Source organism: Thalia democratica, chromosome 5 (genome assembly GCF_965202585.1).
Source record: "Thalia democratica chromosome 5, ktThaDemo2.hap1.1, whole genome shotgun sequence".
In the NCBI taxonomy this organism is placed as follows: domain Eukaryota; kingdom Metazoa; phylum Chordata; class Thaliacea; order Salpida; family Salpidae; genus Thalia; species Thalia democratica.
The window spans coordinates 41,363,596-41,383,491 of record NC_139169.1 but is presented as its reverse complement, the minus strand read 5'-3'; the positions used below and the strand labels follow the sequence as shown (position 1 = coordinate 41,383,491).

The 19,896-nt window shown below is 27.3% G+C and overlaps 7 non-coding genes across 7 annotated transcripts; 1 reads left to right on the top strand and 6 right to left on the bottom strand.

The window, feature by feature from the left end:
• Window positions 1–73, bottom strand: Trnak-cuu (transfer RNA lysine (anticodon CUU)). The gene has a single exon. It is a non-coding gene; the product is annotated as a tRNA-Lys (tRNA).
• Window positions 74–944: 871 nt separating this feature from the next.
• Window positions 945–1,027, bottom strand: Trnal-cag (transfer RNA leucine (anticodon CAG)). The gene has a single exon. It is a non-coding gene; the product is annotated as a tRNA-Leu (tRNA).
• Window positions 1,028–4,965: 3,938 nt separating this feature from the next.
• On the bottom strand, window positions 4,966–5,048 carry Trnal-cag (transfer RNA leucine (anticodon CAG)). Its single transcript has one exon. It is a non-coding gene; the product is annotated as a tRNA-Leu (tRNA).
• A 4,012-nt stretch (window positions 5,049–9,060) lies between these two features.
• On the bottom strand, window positions 9,061–9,146 carry Trnay-gua (transfer RNA tyrosine (anticodon GUA)). The gene is given in 2 exon segments: window positions 9,061–9,096; window positions 9,110–9,146. It is a non-coding gene; the product is annotated as a tRNA-Tyr (tRNA).
• Window positions 9,147–9,683: 537 nt separating this feature from the next.
• On the bottom strand, window positions 9,684–9,766 carry Trnal-uaa (transfer RNA leucine (anticodon UAA)). The gene has a single exon. It is a non-coding gene; the product is annotated as a tRNA-Leu (tRNA).
• Window positions 9,767–11,849: 2,083 nt separating this feature from the next.
• Window positions 11,850–11,935, top strand: Trnay-gua (transfer RNA tyrosine (anticodon GUA)). Its single transcript is given in 2 exon segments — window positions 11,850–11,886; window positions 11,900–11,935. It is a non-coding gene; the product is annotated as a tRNA-Tyr (tRNA).
• Window positions 11,936–12,818: 883 nt separating this feature from the next.
• Window positions 12,819–12,904, bottom strand: Trnay-gua (transfer RNA tyrosine (anticodon GUA)). The gene is given in 2 exon segments: window positions 12,819–12,854; window positions 12,868–12,904. It is a non-coding gene; the product is annotated as a tRNA-Tyr (tRNA).
• Window positions 12,905–19,896: the final 6,992 nt, after the last annotated feature.

The following is a 19,896-nucleotide window of genomic DNA, read 5'->3' as shown; positions in this document are numbered from 1 at the left end:
CGCCCAACGTGGGGCTCGAACCCACGACCGTTGGATTAAGAGTCCAACGCTCTACCGACTGAGCTAGCCGGGCGCTTGTTGATAAGCTTTTTGTAGTGAATATATTCACATTAAGCCGCAATTATGACGTAATAATGTACTTGAAGTCGAATAGGCAATTAAATAAGTTGAATGTTTTCTCGCACGCAAGTTACTTTGTAATTTCATATATTAATTTGTCATTTTATTTTTACTGCTCATCAGTTCATTTGAGAAAAAATTATTAGACTAATTAGTATTAAGTTTTTTGGGTAAAATTTTTAAAAAAAAATATCGACAAATACATTGCATTTTTGTTGAAGTTTTCAAAACACTCTTTTCAACTACTGTTGTGTTTAACTAATCTTTAGAATATAATATAACATAAATATATTTACCTTTTTATAATTTTTAAAATTTTATTGTAATATCCTTTAACCATCTTAAGTTTATATTTACTTATTTATGCTTAAAAGTCTTGTTTACTTAATTTTCCAAATTCTTATCTAAACAGTATTTATTTCACATTCTTTGTTTAAACTCATTATGACGTATCTTTTATCAAGCTTTATTAAGTATTAATACTGTATTCTATTATCTATAGCTTAGTTAAACACAAAACATACAGTGTTTTGATAAATTTCCTACTTTAACAAAAATGCAATGTATTTGTGTATATTTTAATTAAAATTAGTTTAATTTAAGGTTGTATCATAAAATATAAAATTTAGTAGTTTTTTATTCTGTACAGCTACTTAACTTACAAGTAAACTCGTAAAAATATTTTTATCGAAATGATTATCAGTAAATTGTGAAAGTAGTAAATTTTTTTTACCTATTTTATTAATTTCTTGGGAGTAAAAATTCTTTCGGTTATTAAACTACAATTATATATTGTTAATAGTAACAAAAAGTACTAAAAGCGGTGACAGGAGCGGGATTCGAACCCGCGCCTACAATGTAGACTGCGACCTGAACGCACCGCCTTAGACCACTCGGCCATCCTGCCATACGTCAGTAATCTTCAACATGCATTTATAAACCAAAGCGTGGAAGTCGTCTTTAGACTACACTTATAACTTGGGAACATGTTGACTTTGCATGAGTGAATTTTTATTTTAGAGGTACTAGCTTAAACTAATAGAAATAGACTGGCAAGACTTGTTATATTAACTAGTGATAGCTTAACTTTTATGTACATTTAAAAGATTTTTAAAGTTCAATCTTTCTACATATATAATTTAATCAAACTATGAAAAATTACCTTTAAACTTTCCCGTTTTTTCTGTATATCTTTTGTGCGAACCTGTAAATTCAAAAAGTTCATTTTTAAAAAGTATATAGAATATACTAAGTACAGCTTGGGTAGGAAACCTAAAAATGCAAAAGAACAAGATTCAACTACTTCTTTGTATAAAAACTAACTTTGTTTCTTTCCACACGTTTTACTTCTGTTCCTGTAAATAAATAATGTATTGTAAAAGTCATTTAATTGCAAATATTTAGTACTAAATGTTAAATTAAGTATTGAATACTGTTAAAACAAAAAAAAATTACAAAATACTTTTTGTTACTCCTTTTAAAAAGAAGACCCTCTAAATGTTTTTTCAACAATCAAACCTACAATATTTTTTTTAACAAATATGGTTAAACCACTTACATTAATTAACATATTATTAACAAATAAAAAACATACTGATTTTAAATCATATACTATACTGTTTCATTAAGAACATTTTATACATTATTCTCATAATAATAATAAAACTAACAAAATAAATTTGTTTTCTCCAAGCACAAGCTTTATAATCTTACTTACTTAATCAAATTAATAGTTTTAAAATATTATTAATAAATCTACGTAGAATCAAACCAGTTTTTTGGTCAGAGTTGTTCTTTTTTGACATGGCTGCTGCTATCAATTGCGAGGTTTCGTTCAATTGCTGCCTCCTGATAACATTGGGGCTGGCAAATCCATGAGGAATGTTTTTGAAACCTTCGGGTAAATACATGTTACCTATGGCGATCAATGATAAATTCTTACAAAAATGTATTTGTGTACCTTGCTCGACCAGGTGTGGCAGCCCTTCCAATCTGCAGCTTTGGGGACTTCCCGGTACTGAATCTCTGATGACGTGTGTAGACGATATGGAGTCGTTTGAAGAAAATGATTTGTTTGCTGATTTGTTGGAAGATGTCGAAATCTTTCTCACAACCGAAGACGTTCTATAAATTAAAAATCAAGTAATTGCTAAGTTGCAAATAAATAAAATACTCCTTATACTAACAATAATAGTTGTTGCAATTTGTTACTTCTTCTTTAAAATAGTAATTTTTTTTTCTTGTCTTAGTGATAAAAAAACTTAACTTTAAAACACAACTTTAAGTTTATCATTTATTTGTATTAAGTATTTAAAACTCTTAAAATTAGGTCAAAAATATTAACAACACGGAGTCTAATTTCTAATGCTAAGTAAAAATTAAATAATTTGACTCTAGTTAAACAAACGTTTTATTAAGTGATAACGTCGAAGGTTTCTTAAAAACTTCGTCATCTGTTGAGATTTTCCTGGGTGAATCTTGCTGTAAAATATTCTAATTATTAAGAAAATGAATAAACATTCTTTACTAACCCTATATAAAAAGAAAATTGTAATATGGTTGAACTGTAAATTCTAAAACTTAATTTATTGTTTAAACCATTAAAAAAGCAACTTAAAATAATTACCACTGAAGCAAGTTTATATTATACCAGCATAATTAGTTTTTGGTTTAATATAATTCGTTTTTATAAGAACAACCTATTTAATAAACATTACTTCATAATTTCTATTCACAAAACAACTTTTAAAAGTGCAAACATGAACTTAACTCAACACCACGATAACGTATATAAAAAAACAAACTAATTGTTGTTGATTTAGTTCAGGAGTAGCAGCTGAAGCCAATGGTATTGCTTCAACCTTTTCAATTTCATTTGAGTTGCCTTCATTTATTAGGCGGTTAAGCTGAAATAATTTATAAACCATAAATATCTATTCTCATTTAATAGTTCATGCTTTTATTAAGTTTATCGCCTTTTATAATGTAATAATTTCTTACACCAAAAATTACTGTCATAAAAAGTAATCTGAAAAAGTACAATGATGTTAAATCGCTTATTGATTGTCATTTTCAAAAAATGACTCTTTAAATATTAAAAAAAAATTAAGTAGCGTTTAAAACTTTTAAACTAAAAACAATATATCATTCAAAAAAAATTTATTTGTAAATCATTTGTTTACTAAGTTCTGTAATAACTAATGACTATCTAATTTTATTTATTGTAACAAAAAGTGCATCAAGTTTTGTTTTAATACAATTTTTAAACTTTGTTTACTTGAAAAGTTTAAGCATAAAAGAGCTTGAAAAAGATTGATTAATTATTATTTTTTGAAGACCACAAAGAATATATAACATTTCTTTGGAAAAAGGCTAAAAAACAGTCATAGTTTCGAGATGTCTATAATAAAAAGTTTCAAAATTGTATAAATAACAAAAAAACATACTTCTTTTCCTCTCCATTTGTGGCTATGTGAATGAATTTTTGCTTTCAATTTCATTTGATCAAGTTTTCTCTCTAGTATTTTGTTTGTTTCTTCCAAAAACTCTAGCCTTTGTTTTGTTAAAATGATTAAAAAAATAGTAAAGAAAAAAATTAACAAAATCCTTTATATAATATTTAAATCAGCAATAAACAATACCAATATATTTAAGGTAAACAAATTTATAAATTATTTTCTGTTTGTTAAACTTAAATGTTTTAAAAATATTTTACAAAGGTTGCTAACAGTAATATGGTTTGGTTTTAAAATATCATAGAATTCATTAAAAATAATATTTTTCTACTCTTAATTATTTTTTTATAACACACTATTAAAAAGAATCTTAAGGTTTTACAGTATTTAATACTGCTATTAATAACCTAGTTAGATCAGATTGCATTTGAGTAACTTTTCTTCGCATCAAATCAACTTCCTTATTGAGCATTTTATTTTCAACTTGCTGATCATTAAACTGACTTCTCAAAACTTCAAAATTTTCCAATGTTTTTTGAAGCTTGTCTGCTACAATCCCATTGCCTATTGACAAGTTCTGCACGCCTAAACATTAATTAAAACTTTATTTAAATAAAAAACTAGGATATGCAAAATTTTTGTAATGAAATGCATTTGAATAATTAGAGCAATAATAATAAAGCACTACATAAAATACTTTTACTTAACAACATTGAGTTTTTAACTCTTGATATATATAAATACTTGAGTCTAATAACTAGACCATTTAAAGAACTTAGTTACAACTAATGCCAATAAATTTAATGAAACAGCCTTTGATTTCAAAAAACTTCACGTGGCTTTGTTTTGGAAGTAGCTGTACCTAATCTAGTCTGACATCTTTTGAAACAAGAAGCATAGTAAGCGTAATTTGATTTTTTAGTATTAATTTGTATTAAAGCTTATAATTATAAGTTAGTTGAAAAAAGATTTACAAAATGAAAGGTAAAATGATTACAGAGGCTTAAAGTAACTTTTAAACCAACTTTACTGCTAACTAACATATTTTGCTACTTATTTTAATTATAAGATAAAAATAGATGTGGACTTAGTGTTTATTTAATAAACTAAGACTAATATATATTTATTAATTTATATTTATAAAACGCTTTACATATCTATATAACAAGCAGTAATTAAAGTTTTATTTTTTTCAATAGATAATTAAATATTTCTTTAACATGTATAATTAAAGGTCGGATTTTTTCCCACTGAAACCGGGTTATGTATAAAATATATAATTTGTCCATTTAATATTATATCTAATATGTGTTATCAGAAACAATTTAATTTTTAAGCAAACTCAACATAGCTGATATTTTAAATAACTATAAAATTAATTATAAAAAAATGACAGGAGCGGGATTCGAACCCGCGCCTACAATGTAGACTGCGTCCTGAACGCAGCGCCTTAGACCACTCGGCCATCCTGCCACACGTTTGCGATAAAAAATTTGCAAATATAAAGACACTGTATGTTGCATACGTACGTGCGAAGTTACTTCTAATGAACTGCTGCTTTTGAAAGTTTATTTGAGTTTGAAACTTACAGTTGTTTACTTGCCTTTTATATTAGGCCGTATTTAAGGCTACTTGACGAAGTTAAATTTATATCTTTACTTCTTTTACAATTTATTTAACATCATAACATTTTTTTTCTTAACAAATATACATAATATTTACTAAAGTTATATATAAAAAAATATATCAAACTATCATACTAAACAAAAAATCATTTAATAAAAGTAAATAAATTCTGATTTATAATAGTTAATATAAGATGTTTTCATTATAATCAAAGTAAACTTTTTTTAAATTAGTACAAAAGTCTTAAACGAAACAAATTTTTATTTACTTTTGCAATAAATTATTTAATTAAATGGAATATTAAGTTATGATAAAAGAAAAAAGACACAAATAAGAATTTTTTTAATTAAAATATTTAATTTTTTAAGCTAACTGCTATTAAATTTATCAAAAAATAGGTTTTATCAAAAGAAAAACTATTGGTTGACTGAAATATTTAAAAACAAATAGTAAAAATTAATACCTGAACTGTGCAAAGCAGATGTGTTTTGCTCTGCTGTTGATAATTTACTTTTTATATTTATCATTTCTTCTTCTAATTCAAACTTCTGATTTTCTACTTCTTCATACTGTTATAATTTATTTAAAAAAAATTAACAACATCAAACATTATTTAATACAGTTTTTGTGTCCAATACGTTATTAAAATTTAATCAGCTCAATCAAGTTTGTTGTAAAACAACTTTTTTGAAATCTAAATTCAGTTTTTTAGCGTTTTATTGTTGTTTTCAGTTTTATTACTTATAAGTTAACTTGGGATTGTTTATAGTAAACTTACTAAGTGACCAGTATATTTTTAGTGCATACTTGAAATTTTGCATCAAATTTTACAAACAAAATTATAAGTAGCCTTACAATCATATTGCTAAAACATTTTTATTTTAAGTTTCTATTTAAGTTACTAAACTCGCAAAGTTGTATAACTTAATTGTTTCTGATCTATAATCACGATTGTTCATTCTGTACATACTTTTATCAAATCATGTTATTAATTTACTGAAAAACAAATAAAAATAGATGAAAACGAACATCTTTCCTGATGATATCAACATCGGTCAGCGCGCTTTCAAGCTGCATGTTCAAATGGTGAATTTTTTCGTCTTTCTCGGCAGCTTCGTGCTCGTAAAGCTGCTTGCTCAACTTCAATTCTTCCTCTGAAATTTTCAGCTTGTCCCTCAAACGTTCCACGTCCATCAGAAGCTCGTGCTGTTCCGCTTCAATGGCTTCTTGGTACTCACGCGACTGGAATGCAGTAACTTGGTTTGCGTACTTACTTATAAAAACATTTTTTTAAAGCCATTATTAAGGTTTTTGATTTATAAACCCCAGTAAGCATTAAATATATAATTTGATGTAATATTAGTCATAACATTGCATTTAGTATTCTATTTAAAAAACTCTATTGCAAAATTCCTAATTTAAATACTAATATTTTTATATAAATATAAAAAGTTTATGTATAAAAAGTTATGATGAGCATACTCTATAAAGGAAAAGTTGACAGTTTCAGTCAAAACTGTTTTATAGTTTCAAGTTAAAAACTGATACAACAATACACTATTGTAAAAATAGTTTGATTCACAGAACAGACCTCATTAGAACTTTCGAGCAAAGAACACTCGGCCTGATCGACTTTAATTTCCGCGTCTTGCAGCATGTGCTTCAAATTGACCACTTTGTGAGACGCCAGCTGATTTTCCTTGGAAGAACTTCGAAGTTTGTACTGAAGCTTTTCCACTTCTTTTCTCAGCAGATTGATCTTTGTCACTAGCTTGTCGTTGTTTTTCTAGTAAGCAAATTTAATTAAACTGTGATGTAATACTAAAGCATTCTTAATGAAGAGAGATTTTAAAATACGTTTGAACAGTTATGTTTTTTACACTTTAAAGTTTTTTTGTTATTTCATTGAGCTTTCGTTTAAAATAAAGCTTGTTTGAATTTAACTCACAACAAAACTTTTCGCAATACTAACTTTTCATTGAAGTCAATTGATATTTAAATTTATCAAGTTATTATTTATAGTATTATATATTTATTGATAGTATTAGCACTTACATAAAATAAAAATATATGTAGAGGTAGGTAAGTTATATTATAAATGTAATACACCTTACCATTTACATTAAATTATTTTTTCAAACTTTGTTTCAACTACAATATATATATATATATATATATATAACTATAAAACAATAACTTTGGACTGCAGAAGGACTTGTTTTCTGACGTGATTTTCTTCGCTCAACTGAGCACATTTCTGCTTCAAACTGGTATACTTCTTGTTAACACTGTTGACTTTCTTGTAAGCCTCGTTAAGCTCCGTTCTAACATCGTCGCAGTCCAGTATAAGTTCGATTTTGTCGCGTTCTATGCACTCCAGTTTGTTTTTGAGGCTGCTGAAGTCTTCGATGTTCTTTTCTTTCAGCCCGGACAGCTCTTTGTCAAGTTTCTGGTTGGAAGCCTGTGAATTTTTAATTTATTTATTCTACTTACAACTGCATTTCAGTATTTCAAATAAAAACCAGTTTGTAGGTTTTATTGTCATAGTCCTTACAATAAATCTTAGTTTGTATATAGCAAGTATATTTATTTTATTATTAAAACATAGTAAGATATTTTTAGGTAATTTAAGTTACACACTAACTTCCAAATCTAGTATGTTTGTTTTAAACTCTTCAACTTCTTTTTCTTTGACATGGTAGTTTGCTTGCAAATCTTCGAACTTTTCTTTCATTTGGTCGTTTTCACAACATTTAGTTTGTAGTTGAGTTTTTAATTGTTCGAGTTCACAGCTAATTTTAAACAAAAAAAATATAAAACCATGAAAGAATTATATTACTTTTATTTTAAACGTAGTTCGAAATGTGTAAAACAAACAAAAAATATTAAATTTATTTGTTGTATTATTAAACATAAGATTTAAAACTGAAAGTTAACACAATTTTTAGTTTATGCTACTTATAGCTTTTCAGGCATTAAAAAAACCAAATGTTTTGTAAACAAAAGTCTTTATTTTAAAATTTATATCATTTTAAAGGAAACTACTTTTTAATTAACTTAATTCATAGACAAATTACATTTTTTTCGGTTTTTATGGCATTTATAAAATCAATTGTAATTAAAAAAAAGCGTAAAATATTCATTAAATACATAAAACAAGCTTATTTTTCTATAGCTACCAGATTTTAAACCAAACAAAAAAAAACTTTTGTAAGTATAACGTAAAGTTCAATGAAAAAAGAAACTTCCTTTAAATTTTAGTTATAAACTATACAACTACAACATATAAAAAATGTTTGAAAATAAGAAATACTACAATAAGAATTTTCCTAAAAACAAAATCTGATTAGACTTCTACACTAACCATAACAAAACAATAACAAACTTGATATTTTCAAAATCAACTGCAGCAGATTTGTTTTTGTCTTGCAATAGTTTAAAACTTTCAGAAATTTCGCTCAGTTCAATTTCAAGCTGGCTATTAACAGAAGTCACGTGGGTAATATCGCCGTTCAATTGGTCGATTGTCAATCGTAATTCACCTGTGACTTGTTTTTCCTTCTCAAGTTCTTGCAATTTCTATGTGAAAAATTGTCAGTTTGATTTAATTTTTTATAAGGATTTTTTTCATTCAGAGCAGTGGATCAAATGATTGATAATAGATTATAGCACATTTTCGACAGAGGTAGAAAAATCAAAACTTTTTTTTTCTTGGATTTTTACAAGCTAAAATTAAAGTTTAGGTTTTTGTGTTTGGTAATTAACCAGTCATTTCACAGTAGTTTAAAATAAAACTTTAAAAAATCAAATAAATTTCGACACGTATCAATATTATTATGACATCACATAAACAAAAATGTCCTTCGAGCCGGAGTCGAACCAGCGACCTATGGATTTCTAACTACATGCTACAGTCCACCGCTCTACCAACTGAGCTATCGAAGGTTACGACAGAATAAATTTACTCGCAAATATAAAGTAAAGTATTTTGGGCATAGTGCATGTTCAACACAACATTTGTTTGTTTAGTAAGGTTTTAATGTTACCTTGAACATGCTTTTCTATAAAAAAATTATTTCGAATATTTTTTATTGTAAATTTATGGGTTTTAAATTATGTTTTTAACCACAAACATAAAATAAAATCATTTTTGATGTTATTTACAGTATATTTGCTTAATTTAATATTTATTAAATAGCTTATAAATTTAATTCGCGAGCATAAAAAATATTATTTATTTTTTATTTTAATTTTTTTATTGCTTAAAAGAATATTCTGTCTGATATAAAAGCATTTCTGCAATTTTTTTAATTTTTTCACCTTAAACTAATTTCCTTATCCCACTTAAAACATATTAGTATTATCAAGGATTTCAGAAATTCGTTTAAAAAAGCCACTAATAATGTAGTTACATCAATGCACTTAAAGATATAACTATGAACATTAATAAATTTCAAATCAAGAAAAAAAAATTTTGAAAAGTACTGGGTGTGGGGTTCGAACCCACGCGGACAATCGTCCATTGGAACTTAAGTCCAACGCCTTAACCACTCGGCCAACCCAGTTACGTTGAGTATTTCATCAACAGGATTATAAACTACATTATCCTTCTTATAGTTTGATTTCAATGTAACATTTCTTAATTTCATGCTTTGACTGAGTATTCATACTTCAAATAATTTAATGATTAAAATTACAAGTACAGACTTTTTTAAAATTCTTATATTAATATTTTAAATACAATTAAATTTTAATCATAATTTTAATGCAGTAGTTTATTATACACCTTATCTTATGGTTTATTTTTAACTTTAAAATTAAATAAAACCTAAGTTACTTAAAGTATACATAGTACTCAAATAACTTCTTAATTGTATTTAAATAATTGAATTGTATTTTAAAAAAATCAAATAATTTCACAAATATCAAAATTCTTATAATATTTTTATTTGAATATATGATACTAAATACCCATACTAAAAAAAACCTTAACAATTATTGTTCTGTCTAATAAAATAAGTACGTAAACATTAAATGCTGAAGAATATCTAAGCAAGTTAATTAAATTATATGAAGTATTTTTTTAAACTTAGCAATTTCAGATAGAAAACTACATTTAAAAAAAGTTGTGAAATATTAAACAACCTAAAACAAGCTTTAAAAGCGTTCAAATCAAGTTTGTTCAGAAATTATAAATACATATGAAGCTAATTAATCACAATTTAAATTAACAATTTGTATTGTAGTGTAGTTTAAAAACAACAATTTTAGAAACTATAAATTAATTAATAAACATTTGTTGTTCGTAACTGTTTCTCACAACAAAATAGATTAAATTAGTATTGACAAAACTGACGAAAAAAGAATTTGTATTTAAAAAATATTTAGAACATAACTTGTTCGGAACTACTATTAATAACTAATTAAACACAATATGAGAAAAAATATTTAAACATTTTTTAAAAATAGTCAAATATTGGCTATGGATAGCTGCTAAAAATCAACTGTTCATTAAACAATCAAAGAGTTCTTGTATGTTAACTTTTACTGTTAAATAAATATCGTTAAACTTGTTTTTAGTTAATAAAACAAGTAGCCTATGCAAAGATTGTTTGATTGCAATAATAGAATCTAACATCAACTTAGAAATATATATACATATATATACAACAAAACCACAATAAATAGAACATTGTCCGAGATAGTATTGAATTGACTTAGAATATAACAGGTAAGATATCAATACAGGGTTGACACTCGTTTTTTCCAAAGTTTCTAAGTTTCTTCCAAGTTTTTAAGAGTATACTTTTTTGAGTCTATTTTTAGTTTAAGGTAAAAAACTGTGTTAAATAGTATACAAACATTGAAAATATACTGTAAAGCTACTTTAAATATGTTTTTAATTAAAAAAAATTTTTATGATGACAATTTCTTTTTATTTATATGATAGATATTTTGAGTCAAATCCAAATTTTAGAACTGAACATGTGAAAATTGTTAAAATTCCAGGTTTTTTTAGTGATTTTTGTTCAAAATTCCAGGTTTTTTTGCCTAAATTTTCGAATTCCAGATTTTCCAGGTTTACAGCTAGAGTGGCAACTTTGTCAATATTGAATACACATTATATATTTCTAATATATTTAAACAGTAGAAAACATAAAACTTTTAATAATAGTTTATCAAACAAAGTAATTATTAAAGCGTTTTCATTAAATACTGTAGCCTAATTTTAATCAATAAAAATTGTAATATAAAGCACACATAAACAATTATATCACATCTAGGTTGACCGAGTAGTTAAAACGTTGGACTTAAGTTCTAATACACTATTGTCCTCGTAGGTTCTAACCTTACTCCCATTAATTTCTTCAGAAATTGTGTGGAAACTAAGCTCACCAAAGTTAAATGCAACATTTTTAATTTCATATTGTAAACAGTAAACACTTATAAATAATGTATAAACAGTTAAACTAGATCTATAAATATTTTTGTTTATACACCAAAAACTGCATGTATTATTAAGTGAAAGATTAATAATTGTTTAAAATATATATGTTTAAGTAATCATTACAAACTAGTTGAAATACTAAGTAAACTTTTCAAATGATCAGTAAGAATATAATGTGATTAAAGTCGCACCAGTCGTAACCTTCGATAGCTCAGTTGGTAGAGCGGTGGACTGTAGCATGTAGTTAGAAATCCATAGGTCGCTGGTTCGACTCCGGCTCGAAGGACATTTTTGTTTATGTGGTGTCATAAACAATACATTTTTGATTTAAAAAGTTTGGCATGTTTTCTTAAAAGAATAGTCTGCGACTTATTGAATATTTAAAACTATTAACTTAAAAAAACATATCAATTAAGGTATAAGTGTTGTATTCAAATAAGTAAACATCATTTTTAGTATAGTAATTAAGAAAATTATTAATATAGTTCGGTAAGTTATTAAAGGCCATAGGGTGGTTCAACTTTTTTTTTCACAAACATTAACATTTATTAAAATGCTTTATAAATTTACTAAAAGATACTTTATATAGAACAAAACTATTTCAATTAATTTTTGAGATATAACCAGTTTTATAAAAAAAAAACAATACAGTCGTATAGAATCAAAAATTTTCAAATTCAACATTTACGAAGTTTTGAAAAATTCACTAAAAGTCTATCTCTCTTTACATTTTAAAAGCAATTACCTAAATTCAAATCAGGAGATAGCGGGTTTGGGTCCCATCAGCTTTGCTTTTTTACGTCACAATTAACTAGTGCAGCAATATTTTGATTAATTTAGAAACATACCACTTTTGAAAACTTTGATTTAAAACGATACGCTTGATTAGGTTCGGACGTTTGAAAATTTTTAACTTATGAAAATTAACATTAACTACTTTTATATTTAAAATTCATAACTCTAACGTGTTTTTCATAAAATATATAACTTAATTTCTATACTAAAAATAATGTTTACTCATTTGAATACAACACTTATACCTAATCGATATGTTTTTTTAAGTTAATAGTTTTAAATATTCAATAAGTCGCAGACTATTCTTTTAAGAAAACATGCCAAACTTTTTAAATCAAAAATGTATTGTTTATGACACCACATAAACAAAATTGTCCTTCGAGCCGGAGTCGAACCAGCGACCTATGGATTTCTAACTACATGCTACAGTCCACCGCTCTACCAACTGAGCTATCGAAGGTTACGACCGGTGCGACTTTAATCACATTATATTCTTACTGATCATTTGAAAAGTTTACTTAGTATTTCAACTAGTTTGTAATGATTACTTAAACATATATATTTTAAACAATTGTTAATCTTTCACTTAATAATACATGCAGTTTTTGGTGTATAAAGAAAAATTTTAATTGTTTTTTTTATTTACTAGAAATTTGAATATATAAAAAATAAATTAAAAGTAAATTATTGATATGTAATAAAAAATTAATTAGTTTTAGTAAAAAAGTGCATTTATTCCTAGTTAAACATGTATTAAATTAAAAGAAATTACCTATAGCTACGCCTAATATAAATCATATTCACTAAAAAATTTCATACTTAGGTTTTTTTTTATTTAGCATATAACTTTTTAGGAGTTATATTTTTTTTAAATACAACTATAAATTATACACTTTATAATTAAAATATAATAACTTGTTCATGTTCAGTTTTTAAAGCAACATTTTTCTGCTCTAAATCATCAAAGTTAGCCGCCAATATATCATTTTCCTCAGACTTTTTGAATATTTGTTGCTTATTTTCTTCATCAAGTTTTACTAAAGCTTCCTTTTCTGACTTTTCGCTAAAAATAATAATATACCTGAACAGTTATTTCTATTGAACATTAAATTATTATTTTTTAAATTGACAAAATTTAAAAACAATAAGTAGTTATGTTTTTATTAAAACTTTTAGCTTTGTCAATACAATTTAGTTACCAAAAGAAAGTATACGTAAAGGTCAGTCTGAACTGAAAAAAGCTGAGTCAGGAAATTATTTTAAAGTTTTTTTTTATACCCTTGTCCCTGACTCACCTAACAAAACAAATTAAAACATAATTAAAAAATAAAGTTTAAATTATTAAATTAAACATAACATGAAAAAAAGTTTTATTTTGCTGTCTCAGCGTTTTTTCAGCTCAGACTGACCTTTAAGTATACTAGCACTTACCGAAAGGTCATTTCAAATTTGGTTTATGCTTTATCCAGGGTTCCCACTCATTTTTTCAAATTTTTTCCAGGTTTTTTATAGTACTTATTTTTAAGTAAGTTAAATTTAAGGTAAAAAACTGTGTTAAATGGTATAAAAACATTAAAAAGATACTGTATTGCTACTTTAAATGTGTTTTTTAATTAAAAAAAACTTGATAATGACAAAAAAATTATCTTTATGGTAAATTATTTGTGTCAAATCAAAATTTTTCTACTTGACATGTAAAATTGTTTAAAATTCCAGGTTTTTTCAAAGTTTATCAAATTCCAGGTTTTTTTTTGCCTAAATTGTCAAATTCCAGGTTTTTCTAGGTTTCCAGGTAAAGTGGCAACCCTGTTTATCTGTTTCATACTTTTTTATAACAGAAATAATGATAAGATGCTACAGAAAACTTATCAGCAGCAGTTCTAATAGTAAAAACAGCCTAAATCAAATTGTCATACATGAAATAAGCTGTCATACTTAAAAAAAAAAAGTTTCAAAGACTTACAAGCTGTAAAATTTTTCTTTTTCAAAATGAAAACACAAAAGCTGAGACATTGCCGAAAACTTATAAGCTATCGGTTTAAATTAAGTTTTTAAACTAAATTAAGTTCGAAAAAAACCGGCAAGTTTATTCAATCAACTTACAAATTGTATTTTTCAACTATTTCTTCATTTTCACTTTTGCTTTCTTCGTACAAAGATTGTAGCTTTTCAAACTTTATAGTCACTGTTTGTAGCTCAGCCAAGCATTTATCATAATCTTCGGCGGTTTGTGACTGTGTTCAAAAACATTGTTCTTAAAACTTTAAATAAGAATTTTTTTTAATTCAACTATAATTTTAACTCATCTCAATTCATTTCATTTTTATCTTTTGCAAGTTTATCATAATAAAAAATTAAATTTCACCTGCTTTTCAGAAAGCACAGTTAACTCTGATTGCAAACTTTCACACAAATGTTGCAACTCTTTTATTTTGTTTTCGAGGGTTTCCTTCAAAGTATTGAATTCCGATTGTTTTTGTTTTAAAGCGTTTTCTAAACTTTCCTTTTGATTTGAAACTGTTTCAATCTTTTCTTTCAATTCTATTTGTTTAGCTTCTAAGGTTTTTATTTCCTCTTCTGATCGCAAATTAAGCTGAAAATTAAATTTGAACATTAATAATAGTACTGAATTTTGAATATAACAAAACAACAAAATAATTACGAAACTAAACATATAACTTATTTATATTTAAAAACCGTATAAACTAAACCAATATTAGTAAATACAACACTAAACAATTTTTTAAGTTTGGTGTGAAAAAATTATACAAATGAAAACAAACTAATTATCAAAATTAATTTGTTGAAGGAATGTTTCGTTTGAATTGCTTAAGTGAAGTTGAAACTTGTAATTTTATGGTTGTAGTTAATATATAGTTTGCAGTTTTTTGGGTTTGTAATTAGTTTAGACTTAATACTATAATTAAGCTTTTTATTTCATAACCATCTACCACTTTCTTACGATCCTTTTATGTATAAAAAACTCATACGTTGAAATTACTATACAATAAAGCTAAAACACAATCAATAACTGCTAGCAACAAAATAAATCAAAATTAAATGGTTTGTTCTAAAACTTTTTAATTAATAAACTAGTTATTTAATTTAATTTAAATTCATAGATTATTTAATTTATAAATATTTACCTGCTTGTAATTTTCACTCGCTTCTTTTTCAACCAACAAAAGTTGCTGGAAAGTTTCAACTTGTTCTGTTTTAGTATCCATGGAATGCCTCATTGCTTCCAAACTGGCATCTCTCTGTTCAACAGCCACCTTCAAACTGCTGATTTCCAACTTGCAACTTTCGACACAAGCTACAGATTCAAACAAACCTATCAAAATAATTTTGTGAAAAGTTTTATTAACTCACTAGTAATGCTTCGTAAGAAGTTAAAATATTTAACATTGAAAGTTAAGTTATATAAATACCTAGTATAAAATATTAAAACATTTTTTAAATAGTAGTTATCCTTTGAAGTTACTTATAGAAAACTATTCCCAAATCTAAAATCTTATTTATAGCATTTAATTGTTATTATAATAAAAAATATACATTATAATGAATTTGCATTACAACTAACTCTTGTTGTAAAAATCTTTTTTTTTAAGTATGTAAGTATTTTTTAATTAAAAGTAAACTGAACTGAATTTTCCGAAGATTTAAGAGCCACTACTACTTAACAAAGCCTAAAAATTACTCATACTAAACAAACTTTTTTCCTTGTCGTTTAAATCGTCATTGAGATCAGTATACTGTTTATTTAAATCTTGTATTGAAGTATTCAGCCGTTCTATTTGATTATTTGCGGCTGAAAACTTGTTATTTAAGCTTTCAATTTCTTTTTCCCTGTCATTTAAATTATCTCTCGTGTTTTTCAGTTCCGTTTGAAGCATATCTCTTTCTTCCAAAATCTAAAAGTTTTAAAAAATTTGTGAATAGTCAAAAATAAAAATGTACTTCTATTTTCTCACTTCAGTTTAAAGTATTTATTAAGTGAAATCAGTAACAATAAATTGTAACTTTATATACAACTAATTTAAAATTCTTATGATAAAACAGCTGTACAGTTGCATAAATCTACGACTTAAACTAATTTTAGAAATGCAGTTCTTTGTAGTTGTTTAAAAGAAAATCAGTATTCAATTAATAGAAAAGCAAGATTGATAAGAAGTAATTAAAAGCTTTATAGTAAAAATACATTTATAAAAAATAATAAAATCTTTTTGTTTTTGCGGCTTGAATTTGATTTGTATGTAACTTCGATAACTTACTAAAATTAAATTTTGAATTGACTACTGCGTAAAAACTAAATAATTTCTAGTCTCGCAATAAACTTTACATTGTTTCTGAAGAATATTTGTCTGTATAAAGCCAAATAAGAAACGATCGTACTTTAAACTATAATCAAACACTTATATTAATCATACTTGTATATTTATTTAAAAGTATAATAACCTTTCTAAGGTCATCCTCGGATTTCTTGAGACTTTCTTCCTTCCGGCAAAGATGCTCGTTAAGCTGCTTCACGGAACTCTGAAGAGCTTTTATCTCGCGATCCCTCTCTTCAATACCGCCGTTCAGATCCCTCGCGCTTCTCTGATGCGTCTCCCTCACCACGCACATCTGAGAGTCCTTGGTGACAAAAATAAATGCTTTTAGAATTAAATTGAGGAAACATTGGATAAAAATCATATTGATAACACATAGCAATATTATTATGGTACTAATATAAAATTTGAAAAACTTTTACCTTGGTGATTAGCAGCTCCTGAAGTTTGACGGATTCGCGCTGCTTCGTCATCAGTTGATCTGACATTGTTTTCAGTTCGGCTTCCTTGTTGGCGACTGATGTTTGCAATGAAGCCGTTTCGAGGTCTCTGTCGTGAAATATGTTGTTGAAAAAATATACTGAATTTTATTATTAATAAAAGGCCTCTCAAAACAACGCTACATATTTGGAATTATGTGTTTTTTAAATTTATAACATTTTTAACTCAAAGCTAATAGTAGTTTAGTAAAAAATAAGTAGGTAGTGTATACTTTAATTGAACTTAAAACAAAGCTAGGAAAATAATAAAATGTTATAAATATTTTAAGATTTAAAATTTAATTACAAGAGATATAATTATCCTTTTTAAATATCAAGAAATACTTATAGGCGTTGGTAGTAGGTAAAAAGTAGACTTTGAGTAGCTAAAAACTTAACCGATGCAAACAAACCTGTTAGTAATGAGAGTCTGAAGACGAGATAGGGCATTTTTCTCTTCAAACAGCGAGCTCTGCAGTCTGCTGTTGTTTAAATTCAAACTCTGCACTGTTTGTTCGATCCTCTGTATTTCCTCTCTCAATTCTTTATTTTCGTCCAGCTTAAACTTGTACTTTTCTTCCAATTCCTTCATCTCTATTTCCTTCTCCTTATAGCAATGTTCTAGGCCGCTGCAAACCGCTTCTTTTGCTACTAAGTTTGAGTTAGCAGCTAGGAGCTCCGATTTTTTGTCGTTTATTTCGTCTTTCATTGAAAACAGCTCAGCCTGAATTGAATCTGCTTCGTTTCTTGACAATTCAAGTTCTTTCTGTGATTTTTTCAGTTCCTCCAAAACTGTTTCAAGCTTACTTTTTATTTTTTCTTGATCAAATTGGCTTCTGTTTAAACTTGCAGTCAAAATATTAATTTCCTTCTCTTTCTGCAATATTTCAGCTTTAAAATGTTCTTGGTTTTGATCAAGAGACTTGTGCAGATCTTCGATTTCCAGCATTTTATTTTTTATGCGCAGCTCCAAACAGCTGAGAGCCTCTCCACTTCTGCTGACCTCCTCCTTCATACCGGCAATCTTGTTCTTGTCGTTCCCGTTTTCTTCGTACAGCTGCTCTATCTCCTTGTTTTTGGTGAAGACCATTCCGTTCAGTTCGTCCAGAGCGGCCTGCTTGATTTTCAGCAAACCCTGAGACGCTTCGGCTTCCTTCTTTTTGTCCTGGAAATTCTGAGTGAGCTCGTGGTGAGTCATCTGCAGGTTGGAGTAATTTTCGTGCAGCTTGTCCAACTTTGTGCTGGAGTGCGAGTACGCGGTGTGCAGCTCGTCATAGTTGAACTCCTTCTCCGCCAGCAGTTGCTCGAGAGTCGATATTTTTCCCTCCAAACTGTCCTCGATTTCGTCTTTGTGGTTGGCCAGCACTTCGTTTTGCAGCTTCAAAGACTCGACTTCTTTCAGCTTCGCTTCGTGATTCTGGGTCAAGTCATCGAACTGTATTGATTTTTGGTTGAAATTTTCTAATAACGAGCTTATCTCTTCCTGTTTGCTTTGCAAGGTCCCGTTCAGAGCCTGGACTGTCAGTTCGAACTCTTTTTCTTTTTCTTCTAAATCGTCTTTCTTCTTTTCAATAGAAAGATGCAGATTTTCTATCAAAATGTTCTTTTCTGCTACGACCAGTGAAACGCTTGCAAACCTCCTTTCAAGTATGTCTAGTTTTTCGGAAGTTCTCAGCAGTTGTGAGTTCAATCTCTCATCCTTAGTAAGAATATCTTCAAACATTTCGGTCTGAATCAAAATTCCGTTCAGTTTCGGTTTAAAGCTTTCCGCCGACCTTTTAATTTCCTTGATTATTTCCATTAAATTCAAACTTGATACGTTTGAGGCATTTTTATCAAAAATTTTCAGGACTTCGCAGCATTTTTGTTCCGAAGCTTTTATTTCTTCCAGTAAGCTGTGTATCTTAGCGTTGTGTTTGATCAACTGTTTGTCTTTTTCCTGATTGATAGCGTTCATTTTATTCACAGCTGAGTTCATGCTTGAAAGTTGTTCTTTTAACAAAGGAAGGTATGCGAGACGCGATTGAGATTCTACGAGTTCCTTCTTCACGTTTGCTAATGACTCGTGCCATGAGACTGCTTTCTTTTTGAAATTCGTAATCTCATTTTGCTTGTTGTTAACAACTTGCTTCAGCTGTTTAACTTCAACTTCCAGTTTATTCTGCCTCTCGTTGGCTACTTTCATACAACTTTCTATTTTTTCAATACATTTTAGCTCTGTTATATTTGAATCTTTAGTGGTATCTAATCTAAACATTTCACAGCAATACGTTTTTAAATTCACAAGAGCTTCTTGTAGTTCATTTTCTTTTCTGTTTTTAACTTGTATTTCATCCTCGTATGTGTTTTCAATGTTCTTCATATCATCGTCTAATGCGGTTAAAAGCACTGAATATTCTGAAACGATCTTGTTCAAATGAATATCGCTTTCAGATACTTTACTTGCAAACTTTTCCTGCATAAGGGTTACTTCAGCCTCGTGATTCAGAACTATTTTCTCCTTATCTGAAACAATCTTTTTAATTTCGAGTTCCAGTTCAATTTGTCTGTTTTCTCTATCTTTTATGTTATCCGAGTAGGTTCTCTGCAACTCTTGAAGTTCCACGGTCAGCTTCTCGAATTTTCGTTCCACATGAGCAACT